Source organism: Lathamus discolor, chromosome 13, assembly GCF_037157495.1.
Source record: "Lathamus discolor isolate bLatDis1 chromosome 13, bLatDis1.hap1, whole genome shotgun sequence".
Lineage (NCBI taxonomy): Eukaryota > Metazoa > Chordata > Aves > Psittaciformes > Psittacidae > Lathamus > Lathamus discolor.
In genome coordinates, this window is record NC_088896.1 from 10,586,047 (window position 1) to 10,604,329 (window position 18,283).

Genomic DNA, 18,283 nt, shown 5'->3' on the forward strand with positions numbered 1-18,283 from the left:
TTCCTCCTGCTGGAGAGGCAAGTGGTGCTTTCTGCCCTTTTGTAATGGCTTCAAATCTTTAATCTCTATTAAATGCCTCCTCTGGAAAACAGCCCTTATTTGCTATGCTGTGAGAGCAGGACTGTTATTAAATGGTCCCAGAATATTGGAGAGTACTCAATGTGCTCTTGCTGGGGTGCTCTAAAAACAGGTTGATCAGCCCTGAATGATGCCATTATTAATTCACTGAATGGAGCACACACAAAAGCCAACCCAAAAAGGCACTTTCCAATGGGAAAGAATGCCCTGTTTTGCTGAAAAAGCAATGGAATTCTGATCAAACCATCTTGACAGAGCAGCCCCATGGCATAACTTCATGTGAATCAAGGTGATGCACCAGAGCTGTGCCTGTGGGGTGCCATTGCATGTATAAATACCCATGTGTGCATCCACTCCATGTGGCCAACATGGCAAACAGCATCCTCACGGCAGCCAATGCATAACCAAGGAGATGCTGCAGCCTCTCCCTGATTTCCCCACCTCATCTTGCTCTTTCTTTTGGACTCTATCACCCCTAAAAGATGCTCTCCCTCTGGTCCCCAGTTCTGCTTGGCTCCATTCTCTGCCATCACCCCTTGCAAAGCCACCAAGCCAGCTCTTGTGTTTGTAATTGCACTGTGGCAGGTGATGGGGACACGTCCAGCTTAACTCCTCCAGCTAAAGGCAGAGCTGCCTTGAGCCCTGCTGAGCACAGAGGTTTTAATGAGGGGCTGGGATATGGGCAGGACCCACCTGGGAGTCCCAAACTGAAGGTCAGTAGGGTGATGGCTGAGGAATTGGCTATAGATGGCCCATAATCTTCTTGCAATGTATTTCTGTTTGTGCTGATAGTGGGAGGATGGAGGGGGATGGATCAAGGGTGAAGCTGGGCCTGCTCCCCACATGGGAGCTGCCTCTTTGCTCCCATCCCAGCGAGCAGGTCTCTAAGCCCACGAGCAGGGCAATAGGGCAAATTCAGCAATACCTTTGGCTTATCAGGGACAGGACAAATTGATACCAGACTTTTAAGAGGGTGGGGAAACGTCTCTCCATAAAAAGAATCTAAATTTACCATCGTGTTAACAATTCTGTAAGACTTTTTGGCAACTCCTAATGGAAATTTCAGGAGCAGATGGAAATATTTGGAAACGTATAGAACACATGAGCCTGCAACATCCATTTTTATTTTCTCATTGGGAGTGTGGAGTGGTTTCATGTTGCCTTTAAATTTCTTTATTTTCCCCCTTCTTTCTCTCTTCTGGATGCTAAGAAAAGCAAGAGGGGAAGCAGGCGATGATGGATATGGGCAGGAGAGGGGTTTTTTTGGTACTGCTCACTCGATTCCCCTGTGTGGTCTGTGATGGGTTTCAGAGCAAACAGCACCAGTGTAAGGTTACTTGGACCCAGGAATGTGAGGGCACCTGCTAGCCTGGCTCTGTGAGGTCCAATGAGCCAGTTAACCTTTTGCAATGTAAATGGAGGTGGATAGCCTGGATCTACCTCCCAGACAGCACATGAGGTTTAGTTAATGAGTGTACAAAGGCCTCATGGATTCTTTGATAGAAGATAATGTCAAAGTATGCAGAATGGTTTTTACTACCCCTGTTGGGCAATGCCCAAGGTGAGGGAGAGGAAAATCCAGGGGGAACATTGAAAAGGTGAATTCCACAGAGAACACTGAAAACGTGAATCAAATGTTTCCACTTGCCCATAAAGCAAGAAAAGCTTTTGCTTTTTAGGTGCTATAACCCATCCTAGAGCATGAAATTCAGTGCAATAGGACAGGAATCAATAACAGTAATAGACACTCTTATACAAAAAAGCTGAGAAAAAAATACTAGCTCTCAGTGACCAAGTTTCTGGATGGCTGATGATCAGCAATGATCAGGAATGAAGGAATACGCTGTATTTTTCCCTCTCCCTGATGGCTTTGCAGAGTGATGGCCAATGCACTGGCTTCACTGCTGCTCTGCTCTGGTAGATCAGCTACTACGGTGGGGAAGTCATTTGGAAACTGAGGCATTTTCCAAGGTGTTTACATTGTCCCGCTTCCACTGGGTCTCAGCAGCTCTTGGAATATCCATACCTAAAGCCTTTAATTAGAAGAGAGACTTGCGGGGCTGGTGGTCACAGCATTTATTGTGCTTGGAAGAGAACTGGTCTATTCCAGCAAGAGCAAAACTAACCCAGCGCCAGCAGCAGTTCCGACAGTTATCACATCCATGGCTGGATGCACTTCATGATAGAGCAGGCTTTGGAAAAGGAGAGCACGTTTCCCTCGAAGCGCAGGGAAAAGAGCCTGGGTGATGACAGAGGGACTTCTCTCACAAGCACTTGAGCAGCTGATGGAGAAAAATGAGTCGCAAATCCCTCTCTGTTGACAGTAACGTGTTCAGCTTCCTCCGGCACATGAAGGATCAGAACATGGGATGGCTTAGAAACTGCTGTCTTCTCTGATGGGCACTTCTGTCATCCCCTGAAAGCAAATGCCCTGCAGTGACAGGGAGCAGCGTTGTGGTGTCGTGCAGTTAATACAGCATCCAGCCCCACTGCCTTTGGCCTCTTGCCTCCCCCTCTAATGCAGATAAATGATCCAGGGGCAGCACTCAGCTCCTTCCCTCTCTGCTTTTGCTGCACAAACTCTTTTTCCATAGTGGGATTAGTGCAAGGGAATCGGGTTAAATTTTCTCGTAGGTTGGCTGCGATACAGGGCCTCATCTGCCCAGACCTGCAGAAGTCATTCACGTCCTAAATCCTCTCAGTCATGTTGCTTCCTAGAGCTTTCTATGGAAAAGAGACATTGGCTGGAGAAACTGGCAGACTCGTGCCCATGCCCAGTGCTGTGGAGCTGCCACCATCCTTGCTGTCACTGGTGTCACTGGTTTGATCACAGAACCTTCGTCTCTGTGAAGAGGCAGAAGGTGCTGAGCCCCAGCATCATCAGGTTACAACTTCTCCCTCGGAATACCCCCTTAGTACCTCGTGAACACAAAGAAAGGGTTTGGAGTGAGTAACTGTGGGGTCTTCCTTCCTAATTGCAAAGTAATCCCATGAGTGGCATTGAATCTGTTATGACAATTCCTATTTTTATTGACTAGGAGGAAATAATTGCATTATAATCCCTTTGACCCTAGTAATTATGCATAACACACAACTGCTTCAAGGCAATTTCTCACACAAATTTATTAGATGCTGTGAACTTCTATTCATCCCAAATTAGAAGGAAAAACAAAGAAAGAAATCCAAACTGTTTCATTCAAAGCAATCATCCAATCATCAAATATAGAAACTTGACAACTGAAATGAAAAGCTTCTATGAGTTGAGAATAATATGTCCATGAAACCCATTAATTATAAACATATTAAAACCATCTCTATTTTGTTTGCAGATTACTTTCTATCTCTGAAACACTTGAAGTGAAACCACCCGCAGGTAAATGTGAAACCAACCCGAGTTTATTACGTTCACAAATGCAAAGCACTCTGGTAGAACATCAGTAATAAAAAGCAGTTGGGTTGTTAAAAGTTAATCATTTTCAGTCAGCTGAGGCAGGAGCGTTACTCATAATGCAGACAAATGTCTTTGTCTTTACATGTGATTCATGCACTGATAATGACTCCTCTCTCCCAGTTGTCCTTCCTCTAAGATACTTCACCTTTTTCTCTATACTTTCTTGTACAGTGTTATCAGCCAAGACCATTCACGTTCAACACAGTGGATATCAAGTGTTGTGTCTGAGCATGGCTGGATGACCTTCCCTTTCCTTGGTCATCATTGAGAGGATGCTCATGCAAAAAGACATCTCTGAGTTAAAAGGGAGCCCCATGAGCTGAGCTGAAGGAGACACAGAGGAGGGAGTGATGCCCAAATGGAGGCTTAACCTCTTTCAGACACTAGAGGGAAATTTCAGACCACCTCCTGATGATGCTTTGCTGCTGTCTTATATTAAACCCCATTCTTAGAGCTGCAGCCTGTTTCATCGAGTCCCTCCAATGCAGCTGTAGTTCTTCAGCCTTTTCACGTCTCCATTTTGGTCTTTTCCTATTGGCATAAACAGACCTACATCTCCTCTTTTGTGCCCTATTGAACATATTTCAGCCCCAAAAGCCAAAATGGCAGTTTTTAAGGCTTTTTAAGATTGTTTTTTTTCCTTACTGCTCCCCAGCCTGCCCCGTGGCAGATGGGACAAGTCGTGTTGGAAATAAAGCACATGAAGAAACAAGCCAAAAATTCCCCTGTTCCACGGAAGTGTGGAAAACTCCGGCCTGCTGAGGGATGGATGCAGCCGGTTAAGCACCCTCCAGGTAGGATGATAAAATGAGCTTCCCCAGGCTGGGGAAAACCATGCTGGGTGCTGAGTGTTTCACAAAAAACTGCCTAGAGTTACACCGAATTGTTTCCTCATCATCAGTCACAATTACCCTTTCCTTCCTCCTCCTCCTCTGCCTCCTGAAATACAAGAAGATGAAAAGGAAAAGGATGGGGGACAAGAGGGAATCAGGACAGCTTAAAAAGTGCAGTGGTTTCTCCTTGGAGAAGCAATGATGATTCTGCTCTCTCCCCAAGACTGCAATGCCTATTAATGTCTGTTAACCCCGCATGAGGTTCTTTGGGAAGTACTAAATGAACCCATCCAGGAGCCCTTTCTGCAGGAGATCCCAGAGCAATTCAAATAAAGCTACACATGGCTTTTGATTTGGCAGAACTCCATCACATCGGAACAGTCCATTGACATTCCTACCAAACTCCAGTGGGCTTAGATTCCCCAGATTCCCCCCTTTTTTTTAGGAAAGCACCAAATAGCACCAAAACCATCAAGATCTTGCATTTAGAGCATCTGCACTGGGTTTGGGAGAGGCTCTTTCAGACACCCCATCCTTCATTTGTGGTACCTCCTTGCCCAGGTTGGTGCTTTCCATATCCATTTGCAGTGCTGCCTCTCTGCAGCAACAATTTCTGCCCCCCTCATTGTCCAGTGTCAAACTCCATTAGCACCAGTTTCCTTTTAAAGCTCTTTTACTACTTCTTCTTTTCCTGGAGGCTGGAGAATTCATGAACACACGTTGTAGGTGCAGTTTAAAGGCTCTCCATGTCCCTGCTATGTGCTGGCTATCAGGAGAAGCACCCCAGAGCACTCCAAGTGGGTTTTCCATTGCCCAGAATAATTCAAAGTGGCATGAAGGAATTCTTTAAGGCATCACAAGCAATCAGCTCTAACCAGGCACACAGTGGTGACAGCATGGAGATACAGCCAGCAGAACAAACCCCATCTAGTCAGCATTTTGGCTGTGACTTATTGAAGATGACAGCAGTTAAAACACTGTCTGGCAAGGCTGGTAACTGAGACGGGCCAGCTTGAATGGATATGATCCTACAGGAGCCTGGAAAAATAAAGGTGCTCTGGGTTTTGCACCCCTGGCAGGGCCTGAACCATGGAGAACGGGGATTGCAGCAGGAGACACTATCTTCCATCACTTGCTCTAGGAAAACATGAAGAGCTGTTTAAAAATATCCCATTTAATTATCCTGTATAATATAAGGTGCTTAAAGTGTGCACTGAACAGTAAAACACTTACATTGCTGAGCCTATTGCACTGAGTGACCAGGACCTGGCTTTTCTCGCATGGATGCAATTCCAGCACTCCCTGGAGCTTCCCTTTCACACTGGGTCTGACCCTCCCATGCAGAGGTGGCCCAAATGGAGTGTTCTATGAGACCTTGGAGCTGCCCAGGAAATGGCATAGGAATGAATAGCTGTTATCCACCCCTATGGAAGGAAGGTCATGGCTGCCAGCAGGTTGCAAGCAGGAATTGCTGTCCTGGCTGAAAGCAAACCGAGCTTCCCCAGCAGTGGTTTTGGAGGACTTCTCCAGGATGCTCCCATGCTCCGGGCAGGGCCATGCATCCCAAAGGACAGGCATGTGCCGGTTGCTCATGGCTCTGGGGAGGGCAGTGATTGGCTCCGTGAGCAGAACTCACCCAGTGACTCACCAGGACGTCAAAGCCAGATTTCCTCAGCTGTTACCCATTAGCACGTTGACTTCAAGGCAGCTTCACCCGATCCCTGACCTGGCCCCAGCAGCCCCTTGGGTTTGTTGTTTGCAGATAAAAATTCCCCTGAATTTCTTGGCCTGTTCAATAAACCCCCTTCATTGATTGATTTATCCGTGTTTATGCAGGGAATGAACAGGATCTGCGCCAGTCGCAGGCAAGAGGGGATTTTCCTTCCCTTACTCCGATGAATGTCCGAGGACTTCTCTCACAAACCCCAAGTGGTGTAAAATGAATGCAGCTTCACCTTCTCTCACTTGTACAACAGGCTCCAGAGAGGGATGAGCGTGGCTGGTGCTAATTCATATAAAGATCTGCATGAATAACCATGGAAAATATTTGGCATCGCTCAGCCCCAGATATAACCTGATTAAATATGTCTCACAATTATGCTTAGTCTAAAATTATAGGCCCTTTAAATACCTTGCGTACCTCTCACAGCTGGTACAGCTAAATTTAGGGGTTTCATCCACTGCGAACAGTGGGATCACGCACTATTGTTGGAGGGGACACGGCGGGGACGCTCAGGTCAACCTGCAGCAGCAACTGATGCCAATTGCTTCTTTGGGAACTTCTACAGCCATTCACACGCACAGCGGCTGTGCGGGTGCTGCACACCCATCAGTACCGCATGGAGGTGGGACCACAGCTCCTTCATGCTCGCTCTGCCCATCCCACCAACCCCAGCCCTGCAGCCTCAGGGAAGGAAATTGCTCTTTCAACTTCTTATTTCCCAGTTGGGCTTTATTTTGCTTTCCACCACCTCTTGACCCTGGACGTGGAAATGAGGGCTGGTACCCACAGAGCTGAGAAAGTTCTCAGCATCTTCTTTCCTTCCTGCAGACATCAAAAGGGGATTGTGGGCTCGATCACATTTTACATCACGGCCGGTTTTTATCCTTTAAGCCATAGAGGACATAAATCTTCTTCCTCTTTCCTTCGCTGTTTGGGTGTCCATTCTTTCCTGTGTTCTGAAGTTTCTCAGGAGAAAATGTAAGCGGGTTTATGAGCAGATTTTTACCTTGGTGATTCCAATCATTGCCATCAGTTGGCTACTGTATTGACAGGGTTCGGTAAGGACTAGAGCAGGGTGAAGAAGGGAAAGCAGGAGCCAGCAAAGAGACCTGGTTTAGTAAACCCATGGCTGCACTGCTGCAATGGGAAGATGCCTCCATTGGTTTGCTGATTCTGGTAACGGTGGTGCTGACTTTTCCGTGTCGCCAGGCAGGGAGGGAAGCAGAACCAGGCTTCCAAAGTCATCCCCTTCATGGATATCCCTGGGATGAATTGGGGAAACTCCACTAAAGCTGGAATGCAGGCCAAAAGTTGGCATTGCTATTTATACTGCAAGGGAGAGAAGCCCTGATCTCAGGCACCCCATGCCCACAGAGCCTTACAGCTCCCTAGTTTGGCTGTGATGCTTCTTCCACCACCCACTGGGTGATGGAGCAGAAACAGCCCCTTGTGTCTTCTTAGGTGAGAAGCATTTGGGCTGCTTTGCTCCATGTTTAAAGTGTCTGAAATCTTAAGCCTCTACGTGGGCTGGGGGCTTCTGTCCCTTCATTACCCTGCCTAACCCAAGACCCTCCTTCAGAGCTTCCTTTGCATCTCTGATGGAGGTTGAAGGACCCGGAAGGAGATAAGAAGGTGGGAAAGAGCTGAAGTCCATAGAACAGGAGGGACCAGGGCCAGATCTGCATTGTCAGAGCATTTCCTAGCACCGAGCTGTCGTTTGAGCAAGCGAGCACTGCCTGCATCACTGCCAACAGCTTCTCCTCCCATGTGCTCATCCTCACCATCCCTACAGCAACTGATGTTACTTTAGGACCACACCGATGTATTTGTGCTGCCCTTTTAATCTGTTGGAGAAGCAGTTATGGAAAACTGAATGGATTACATGGAGGATTTTCTTTTTGGGTATCTGTGAAACTTGCTTTGCAGGCAGGATGGGGACGTGGATTAAATACCTGGAGCTGCTCATCATCCTCCTCCTCCTCCCATCACTGCCATGCTGCTTGGGGCCAACGTGCATGCTCAGCTCAGCGTCCACCCGCAGATGTCCAGGCAGGGAGCACAGAAGCTGCACGCAGCAATTCCCAAGGCACTGCTTGCGTGCATGGATCGTGATCCCGGGCATCCCTGCACCCGCGTGTGCCAGGCCAGCGGGAGCACTCATGGACAGGCATCACTCACTGGAGGCCATTCCCGGGCTATTTTTAATGAAGCACAATCTCTTGAATACAGAAATTTCAGTGCCAGGAGCATGAAAAAGAGGAAAAAAACCCACAACAAAACAGTGGGAATGGGGGCGGGGGGAGGGAAGGTCATTCCAGTTTCTTCCTGCTTACACCCCTCGCAGCTTTCGGATACAGGATATCGCTGAATGGCAACCTCCATGCTGCATTTATTTTTAAGCCGCTGATAGCTTTCTAAGTGACCTCTCTGTACATGAGCAACATCAGCCAAGAAGCTGTTTTTTTCCGGCCCTTCGACGTCAGATTGCTTCCTTTGACACCTCTGAGAGCCAGAAAATGGGAAGCATTCTCTTCCCAAGGTGACTTTATTTTTTTCCCCTGTGATACTCCCGCTGGGTCTCTCTCTCAGGCTCGAGGGGCTGGAGTGGCAGGAATGGCACTGCCTTGGGGACACAAGCTGGAGGTCACTCCTATGGGGCAAAGGTGCCCAAATTATCCACTCTTTGGGAAAAAAGATGCCTTGGATGGAGTCAAAGTCAGGGCAACTTCACCTCAATCTAAAGCACTTTGGCATGCGCTTATAACATTCCTTAGTCTTTTCCCTTTTCAGGGTAGCCGGGGCTTTCCAGGATATCCCAGCTCACTTCTCCATAACCTGTTTACTGCAATCTTAGATTTAGCACAAGTTTTGCAAGCTCATTCACAACCGAGGGCAAACAACTAAGCGCTGTGCTAACACGTGAGGCTCTGAGACACCGGGAAGATGCTTCACCCTCACTTTTTGCAAGCACAGGGAGTTTTAAGCACCCTTACATGAAAAAGGGTCCCGGAGTCTATATGGGACTCTGAAATGGAGCTGGGGGTGGTGATTAAGCAAGTTGCTTGCTTGGTGCCTCAGTTTACCCATGTCCGAAGCATTGCTTTGCACTGATTTAATCCATATCACACAACATCAGGATATTTCCATGCACTCCCCAACTGCAAACTGCAAAAGAGGGGCTTAATTACAAAGGGATAGAATTTGCTCAGATAGAGCTGCAAGTGCAGGTTCCTGCTGCATCCTATTAGAATTGGGGATACCTGGAAAATCAATAGGAAAAGCCTGGCTGGAGAAGACCCTCATGGAAGTAAATGAACCTGCATAGATGTGCTCTGCAGAGCTCTCCAGGGTTGTTCTGAGGTTTGAAGAGAGGAAAACACCAGTTTGGGATGTGGTGAGCTCCCATCCCCAGCCCCGCTTTGTTTCTGCCCTGCCTCCAGCACTTCAAAGCAATCAGGCATAAAACTCCGGCTGAGAGGTATCCTTCAAAGCCTCTTCTTCCTGCGTCACTCGTCAAGGAGAGGGCACCAGGGCTCAGATATGGGTTTCTGAGCTCAAAAATGTCAGGAGGAAGTGATGGACTCGGAGGAAATTCTTGCGACGGTCTAGGAGGAAACGGGAGATGTGAAAATACACGATGTATTTTCCTCCCACAAGCTGTGCGCCCTGTTTTTATTATCATAAACCTGGGCCCAGAGGATGTCAGCTTGTTTATTTATTTGTTTAAATGAGGTTTCGCTCCTTGTTCAAACATTCCCATGTTGGCAGCTGCTGCGCTCCCGGCCCATGGCCCCGTTCCCATCTCCCCTCCCCTAACAAGGGGACGTGTCAGCCCAGGCAGCGTCCTCGGCCCCTGGTGAAGTGGGAGATATTAAAGGCAGGGTGGGAGGTGGATGTCCCCCCTTCCAGGGACCCTTTGAGCATCACAAGCTGCAGTGAGATCCCCTTGGGCTTGTTGGAACCACTACATCCTCATGCATGTCCTCCTTGGGCTCACACATTTTGGCTTGTCTCCCCACATCACTGTCCCCACAGGCTCATCTTCCTTGCCACCGTCAGTGTGCAGAGCAGCGTGTGTTGGAGATGACAATTCTCCATTTTCTGTCATTTCGAAGCACCATTTGGAATAATTGCTATGCAAAATCATGCAGCAGCATTAGGAGCCTCTAAATCCATTCATGCACACCTAAAGCCATTTATAGAATCACAGAATCACAGAATAGTTAGGGTTGGAAAGCTCCTGAGGGCTTCCAAGGCTGGATAGATAGTGGTGACCCGTGGAGAGTCTTATGGGGCTGCTGCTCCATAGGATCCCAGTGAGGCTGAAGGATGCCACATGGACCCAAACAACTCATGCAATACAGCAGCATGCATTATCTCAACCCAGGTCTTGCTTTCCCCACCATGGAGATGAGGGGGGGTTTATTTATGAACTTGCAGCATTGACCAACACAGACCCTTGGATGGGGCCCTTCATCCCTAGGGAAGGTGGCATCGGCCCTGCAGTGGGTACCCATCCTCTCCGCAGTGGGGTACCCGCGGCTGAGCCTCTCCCAAGGTCACACTGGCAGGAAGCTGCCTCTCTCCCGGCATGGCAGGAGCCACAGGAGATGCACCTGGGAGGAGAAGCTCTTTGCGGGAGGAAGAAAACAGGATCTAATACATAAACAACATCCTCAATGGCTCAGCGCGTGAGCTGCTCTTTCCAGAGCCTGTTTTTGAGCTGTTGTTGAGCCCCAATCCAAAGTGCAATTAAAAACAAGACAGTAGGAGCCCTCAGAGCCCTGGGGATGCGGCTGTGCTGCTCCTTCTTGCAGCGATACTGCCCAGCAAGGACAAGTATTGCAGAGGAAGAGGATAAGAATGTCTCTAGCTCCATTCCAGGGTATGTCCAGGGCTGAAGTACAAGGGTCGGATGTGATTTCCACCTCCCAGGCCCTGAGTATTTTGTCCAAAGCTTATTAGGGGTTGCAAGGTACCAGTGAGCAAAAGGGACAGAGCATCTCTTGGGGCAAAGGGAAGGCTTTCCCAAGGTGTTGTTCAAGCCACAAGAACCCCCATGATGAAGGTGACTTTTCTGGCTAACAAACCTTTATTTTGCATTTGGTAGAACCTCTGCATGTTTCTGGGATGGATTATCCTATATCCTGGGCTTGATTCCACAATGATCATGGAATTCAGCAGAGCACTGTGCACAGCCCCTGGATTTTGGCTATTTTTTGACTGAAAAGAATTCATTTAAAAAACCCAAACAACTTCTTTGTTTTTCATTACTTATTCCTTCCTTTCCTCCTATGAAGCATGCATAACTGAGTACGGCTCTGCTGGCAGCCAGAGAGTCCACATTGCCGCAGTATCCCAAAGGGATCCAAGTGGCCCGGCTGGGAGGGCAAAGCAGTGTGGGCTGTTTCTACACCACATCCCATAGGGTGCCCCAGGGGGGTATTGGGACCTCCCAAAGGGTTAAGCTGCTCCCTAGCACAGGAAACCTGCATCCGAAGCCAGATTCCCAGGGAGGAAACATTCCATTTCTTGTGGGAGAGAAGGTAAGCGAAGTGTTAACGCGATTGCCCGAGCAGAGGTCACCGGCGTATCCTGCTGCAAACTTCCTGAGTAACCTCACACAGAAAACAACAGCCCCGGGTATGGGACCTGGTGGGTTTGTTTTTCACTCCCATTACCTTGGACCTACTTTCTTGCTGGCGCTCACACACACACTGCAGCACCCGCTGCTCTCCTCCCTGCTCTGCAGCGGCCGCCTCATGGGGTTTAATGCTCCTCTTGTGGATGTATATTTATGCCTTGGACTGGAGCAGGGAGGGATGGAGAAGAGAAGGGATGTAAAATGCAGCTCTGGGTGTTTTCAGGCCCTTTGAGATGCGGAAGCTCCCTTGGATGCTTCTGGGTCTCAGGACACAGAGCAAAGAGGGCCGGGGGTGACTGCGGGAATAGATGAATGCTTGGAGGAGCCACGAGCAGGACCAAACTGCTGCATCACCTTCCCCAGCCTGCAAAAGGGAGCAAAAGTATCTCTGCTGCTTTTTCCAGCCCCTGATTCTTATTAAAATTGAGGTTTTGACAGTTTCTGGGGTACCTGTAAAGCAAAAACCCCAACCTCTAAAGGCTGAACATGCCTGAGGTGCTGTGCCAAAACTGATGTTTAGACAGAAATGACTCAGGAGTTTAAAAACTGAAGTGTGATGCAATGAGTTTTATTTACATACTCGCCCAAGAGCAGTAGCAGGTCATGACCAGCATATGAAATCATTTCATTCAGCCTAGCCTTGCTGTGTGGATCCTTAGCAAATATTTGCTAGGAAGAAGAGGCTCCTAGAAGAGGTCCATCAGGAGCTTTTGTTAACCTTGCGGACTAAGTCAGGATGAGCTCCAGGTCTGGAGCAAGATGCTCAGCCTGGCAAACTTCATTAGAAGTCACAGTGCATGCAAACATTTCCATTTCCAGGTGTTGAGGTAATGCCAGGCATTAGTAGTAGTGCAAACCACTGAGCGAGGGTTTCTGCTGAACTACCAGCTCCATGGGTCTCACACACTGGGTGTGCTGCTTCAGCTACCACGTCCCTGGGTGTGAGATGAGAGCTGAGACCTTGCCTTTCTTGCCAAACAACAAGAAAATGGGTGAGACATTTTAAAACATCTGCATTGTTAAAAACATGGACCCAACACTGGAACAGGATCAACCCAGTTCTCACTGTGAGGCATCTTCTCACTGCTGGGGAGAAACAGAATGGGTGAGGTTGGACTGATGTCTTTGGATGCTGTCATCACATCTCCCACAGCCATGTCCTTCTGTCCCCTTGCATTTGCCTTTCCTTATGTGCTCTTACTTAAGATGCAAAGTCTAGAGGTCCCAGGGCCCAGGTACTCTTGAAGAGGATTAAAGAAGACTTCCAGGCTACTGGCACACCAGTGGTGGCCAAGTTCAATGGATTGAATTGAATCTTAATTTCTTTTTAATTCCTTTTTCTTTTTCTTGGGGTTCAGCCCAAAAACCTGTTCCACGGCCACCACCGCGGGGCTTCCTGTGCTCCACATTTATATGGCTTTGAAGGGTTTGACAAGAGGAGAATGTACATCTCTGGGTGTGATTTGGAGCCGCAGGACAGCAGTGCAGCCCTCGGAGCGATGCGTGGCTGCGGGGGAGCACAATCGATGCCGTGATTAGAGATGCTAAATTGAAATCTTATGATCTTCGGGGTGGTTACATAAAATGCCAATTAGGATGCGGTCTACATTGTTTCATGGAAATGGTTTTCATTATATTTTCCTGTCAGCAAATGCTGGTGTGAAACCAGTTTTCATCCCTCATATGGCCGCCATGAGGAGGTTGGGAATTGCACCAGCGTGACTGGAATCTTCCTTTAGATGGATACCTTATCTTGTTTACCCAGCATAAGTGCAGCATCTATTCTTCGGGCAGGGGAATGGTGATGGAAGGGACAAGCAGTGAGATATGGGGGCTCCTCTGTTTCCCATGAGGCCCGTCAAGGTTGTCATATGAAGTGCACCCAGCACTTCCAATCTGCTGCTACTGCTGTTTGTTGCCTTTTTGAGCCTCATTTTTCATATCATTGCTGTGTTGATAAAGTGCTGAGTCACGGGATCCAAGAAATACTGTGCAAAATAGCCGCGAGGGACTCCTACTTGTGAAGATGTCTGGGATGCTTCCTATTAAATAATAACAAAATGCTGTAATAATAACTTGGCAGCTCTCTGCCTCCGTCAGTCTGATGCTCAGTGTGGGTTTGCTTCCCTAAAATTCCTTTAAGTGTCTCGACAAGTTGCATGATAGGAAGGAAGGCCGCTTCACTCTTGACTTTTGCCTGAATAAGCTCATATAATGAGGAAGCGTCTTGAAGAGATGGAAAGGATGAGAAACACATCTTTGAATCACGTTAACCGGCAATAGCGTGGGTTATTGCACACTCTATTTCCTGATAATGCAGGGATAGGTTATAGGTTTTGCAGAGCCTTGGTGTTGGCAGGTTTCTCCAGACACGTAGGTATGGGTCAGTGGTGGCTTGTTTCACCCCTTGGGGAAGTAGTACAAACCCAGGCCTAGTAATTAAAAGCAAAAAGCTTTTATTATAGGAGAAATCATATATAAAGCTTTTTATTTATAGGAGAACTACTACTGGCATGCAGCTACTTTGCATCAATATTTCATGATCTCAGTTAAGCGTCTTTAGTAATGAAATGTTTGAATTCATATATAGGGTCGAAGCCTTAAATGAGTTCGCATGGGTGTATCTGTGGGTATTATTTTGCTTCCATTATTTATTAAAGGGACTTCTCTGCTGCCTGTTGGGTTTATCCATCAATCAGAGCAGCTTCCCTGGCCTAGGTGGCACCGGTGTCTCTGCTAGAGATCCCTGCAGGGCAGGGCATGCTGCTCCCTAACTCCAATGCTGGGAAATCTTCCCACATCCCTGCATTTTTTTCCCCTGAATTCAGGATGATGGAAGTCGAACCAGATGAAAGATCAAATACATTGCGCTGACTCCAGTACGTGGGGGTTTTTATGATGAGGAATGCCATACAGAGGGTTTGTTAAAATGTTTTGCACGAGTTACTACGCTTTGTAAATCTTCTGAACAACCTGATCCTAAGTTGCAGAGTTTCCATCTCCTGGCGTTTCAGGCAGTCTGTGTTGGCCACATATTCTGCTTTACTGCTTTTCCCACATCTGCTCCTTAAAAACTCAGGGATTTTCATCTTCCTTTTGAAGTCACCTGCGGTTCTGTTAATGGCCACAATGAGGCCATTGTGTCCTCCTTGTTTGCTAGGATACCTGAAGAGTGACATGGACAGACACACAGCCCTATGTCCATGGATATGCCCAATCTGTGGGTCCTCAGTGCTGGCAGAGCACTTTGGGGGCCATCCCCATGGGGTCAGTGTCTGTCACCCCCCTCAGCAGCCACCTTTTGGGGACAGGATGCTGGTGTCCAAGCTCATATGCCCTGGTTCTGCGGCTCTCATGGTCTTATTAGTATTTCTGTAGTGTAAGGCATCCTGGTGTTTTATCTGCATGAAAATAATGCAATAAATCTTTAATAAAACAGATAAATCTCCTGGAAACCTACTGCAGGCTTATGTGTAAACCCAGAGGAGATAGCTGAGCTATAACACCCAAACAAACATCCTATTCTGATAAAGAAAGACCTCCAAAGACCCTGAGTTCATGCGTATACCTCTGAAATCTTGTATAAACCGACCACTATCACCCATGTAATGTCCCATTTACATTTCTCAGTTGATGAGCTGCTTTCCCTGCCTGTGGCAGAGGCTGTTTTGCTGTCAGGGTCACAGCAGGCAGAATGGGACATAGCGTGCGCATTGCTCCAGATAACAGCTTCCTTTCTCCCTTATGAATACTTGAGCAACGACAGCATGAGCCATCCTCAGCAAGCCTGACACAGGGTTTGATGCTGCTTTCTGCATTCAGAGTTTTCCAGCATGAGTCTGATCATTGACTGAGATGTGTAGGAACACAGCAGGCACCTCAATGAGATCCCAACATCTCTCATGGCAAATTATAAGAGAGTGATTCTGAGATTATTTATTATAGCCTCAAAATTGAGATTATTTTTAGAATATAAGTGAGTTTATCCAGGTTCCTTTTGTACACTTTGATCCCAGGCTGAGGTTCTGACTTTGTAAACTGCAGGGATGCAGGAGCAGGACAATAAGGTGCAAGCAGTGAAAAATCCCACTTACAGTTGAGAAGCAATTTCATCAACTGGAAACCAGAGAGGAGGAGACGGAGCGTTACCCTTCCGTGCATAATAACAGCACTGCGACATGATGCACTGATGAATGGGACAAATTCAATTCTCAATGTGTCCACCCAATTATTTCCAAGCAAGATAAAGGAATATTCCTGTCATTGGGCAAAGTCTAGATAAAGGCACTTCCAAAAACTGTGTGATTCTGGTAACGCTGTCCAAGAAAAACTAAGTTAAACTTGAGCAGATTCAGAGAAGGGCTATTAGATGACTGGAACATAGAATTCCTATAACAGGAAAATAAGATAAGTTGGTTTTGCTCAGCCGTATACAATGAAGGCTCAAAATCCATGTAAGAGCATCAGGATGAGCCTCTAATCAGTGGGAAGAGCTATAAACTATGAGAGAAAGCAAAACTGACCCTGGATGCTATGGGCAAGTTTTCTAACCATCAGAGCAATAAGGACTGGAGGAGCCTTCACATACCCATAGAAGAGGCAAATCCAAATGCTAAAGATGGAGCTTAATCCCTTCTGCAGTGGGTGTTGTGCAATGGGAAGGAGCATCCGAATGCTATGCCACATGCATGCTTGGCTTCACAGCTAGCACAGAAATGTCTCCATAAACAAATACAGCAATTTACCCTGTCCTAAACTAACAGTGGATTCTGGGCTGCGATATGGTGAAGGGGAATTTACCACTGCTTTAATATGATTAGGATTTTTTTTCCTCCTGAGTTTGTGTCTGTCTTTTTCCATTATCTGAGGGTCGGCGTGGAGTCCTGAGTCAGGAAAACAGCTCACTGAAATTCATCCCTATTCGCAGCAGAAGTCTTTGGTTTGACTTCAGAGTGATCCATGCATGTGCTTAACATTAAGGCTCTGCTTACAGGCTGTCCTGAATAATATGCTATAGTGTATTTTGAGAACTCATTTTTACTTTTTATTACAATAATAACTTCTACAGTGACATGAATTCCAACACGAAGCGCCGAGAAATAACGCAGCCTTCCAAATGGTTTTCCCCTTTACACTGCTGTTAGAATGCATATTAGGAGAGCAGCGGATTATAAGACAAAGCACTTTCCAGAAGGCATATTTTTCTCCACCTCACTGCAGCACAGCAGCTACTTTATTGTCAAGGATTAATTATATTACCCAGTCTGCTTCTGCAAACTGTAGTTGAATGGATCATTAAAAGAGAAGGATAGCAGGGACCACTGCTAGGGCACTGCTTCTGTAGGTCCCAACTCCTGGAGGTGCTGAGGTCCTGGAGCTTAGGTTGGCTTTTCTTTCCCTGTTTCCTTTTCAGATTTCATGCTGGCGCTCCAGAAAATGATGTGTTTGAAAGCCTGTCCTGCTGCGAGGCTGACAGTGTATTGCATTACTCCAAGAGCAGAACTACCACGGGTACTAAGCCTAGGATTATAATGAATGGCCAGTCGTATGGGATATGGAGATGTCTAATAATTCCCTTTGTGCTTAGCGGTAATTACTGCTTGCACCCTAAATAGCAACGTCAGACACAATGCAAACCGCATCCATAAGCCTTGATAGGAAAAACCCCGTACATATTAGCTAGTGCAATAAAAATGAAGAAGGTGGAAGACAACTCAGCCTCCACCAAATGAAGGTCCATCCCTCCAGCTGCTGGGAAAGTTGGTTGTAGGATGGCCAAGAGGTGGCTCACATGAGTGAGAAGGGAGGGACCACACAGCCGGGGTCGCTCCTCTTGCATCCTTTAGGCTCTTCATCTCGACATACATGTTACAGGCAATTCCTATCGAATCATGCCAGATTTTAGGCCAAATTTGCTTAAGCCAGGATGAAAAAGTAGATTTCTTAAAGAATAAGCTAAATGGAAAAGTCAAACCTTTGCTTTCAGGCTGATGTTTTAGCTCAGAGTCACCAGTGCTCTAACAACCTCAGACACATCCCCTCTGCAGGATGGAGATGATAAACTCTGGCTTACTCACAGTCCTCTCTCAGCATCTTGTCTTCAGGGCAGAGGAATGATGACAAGATTTCCACTAAAAATTAAGCTGCAGAAGGCAAAACAGAACTGGAACCCAGCTAATTTTATCTGTGGTTTAAAAAAGAAACAACAACCCCCAAAAAAGCCAGTTAAAAAAAAAAAAAACAATGGGAGAAATGAGCAATGTCTGCCAACAAAAATCATTCACTCACTCCTCACATTAGTCAGGAGAGAAATAAGCTTTTAGGAGGCCACACAGTAAAACAGATCCCCAAGTATAGTTAGAAAACAATGAGTCAAGATCCCTGCTTGAGCTCCTTGAACTCCTCTGTTTTCTTGGGGGAAAAGGCACGTTGCTGTAAAACGGTACCATGCTCCCCGGATCTGGAAATCGATGTGGTTATTTAGACCATCCTTTTAATGCGAACTCCAGGCGAGATGGAGTAATTGAGCCAATTTCATGTGTGGGTGAGCAGTT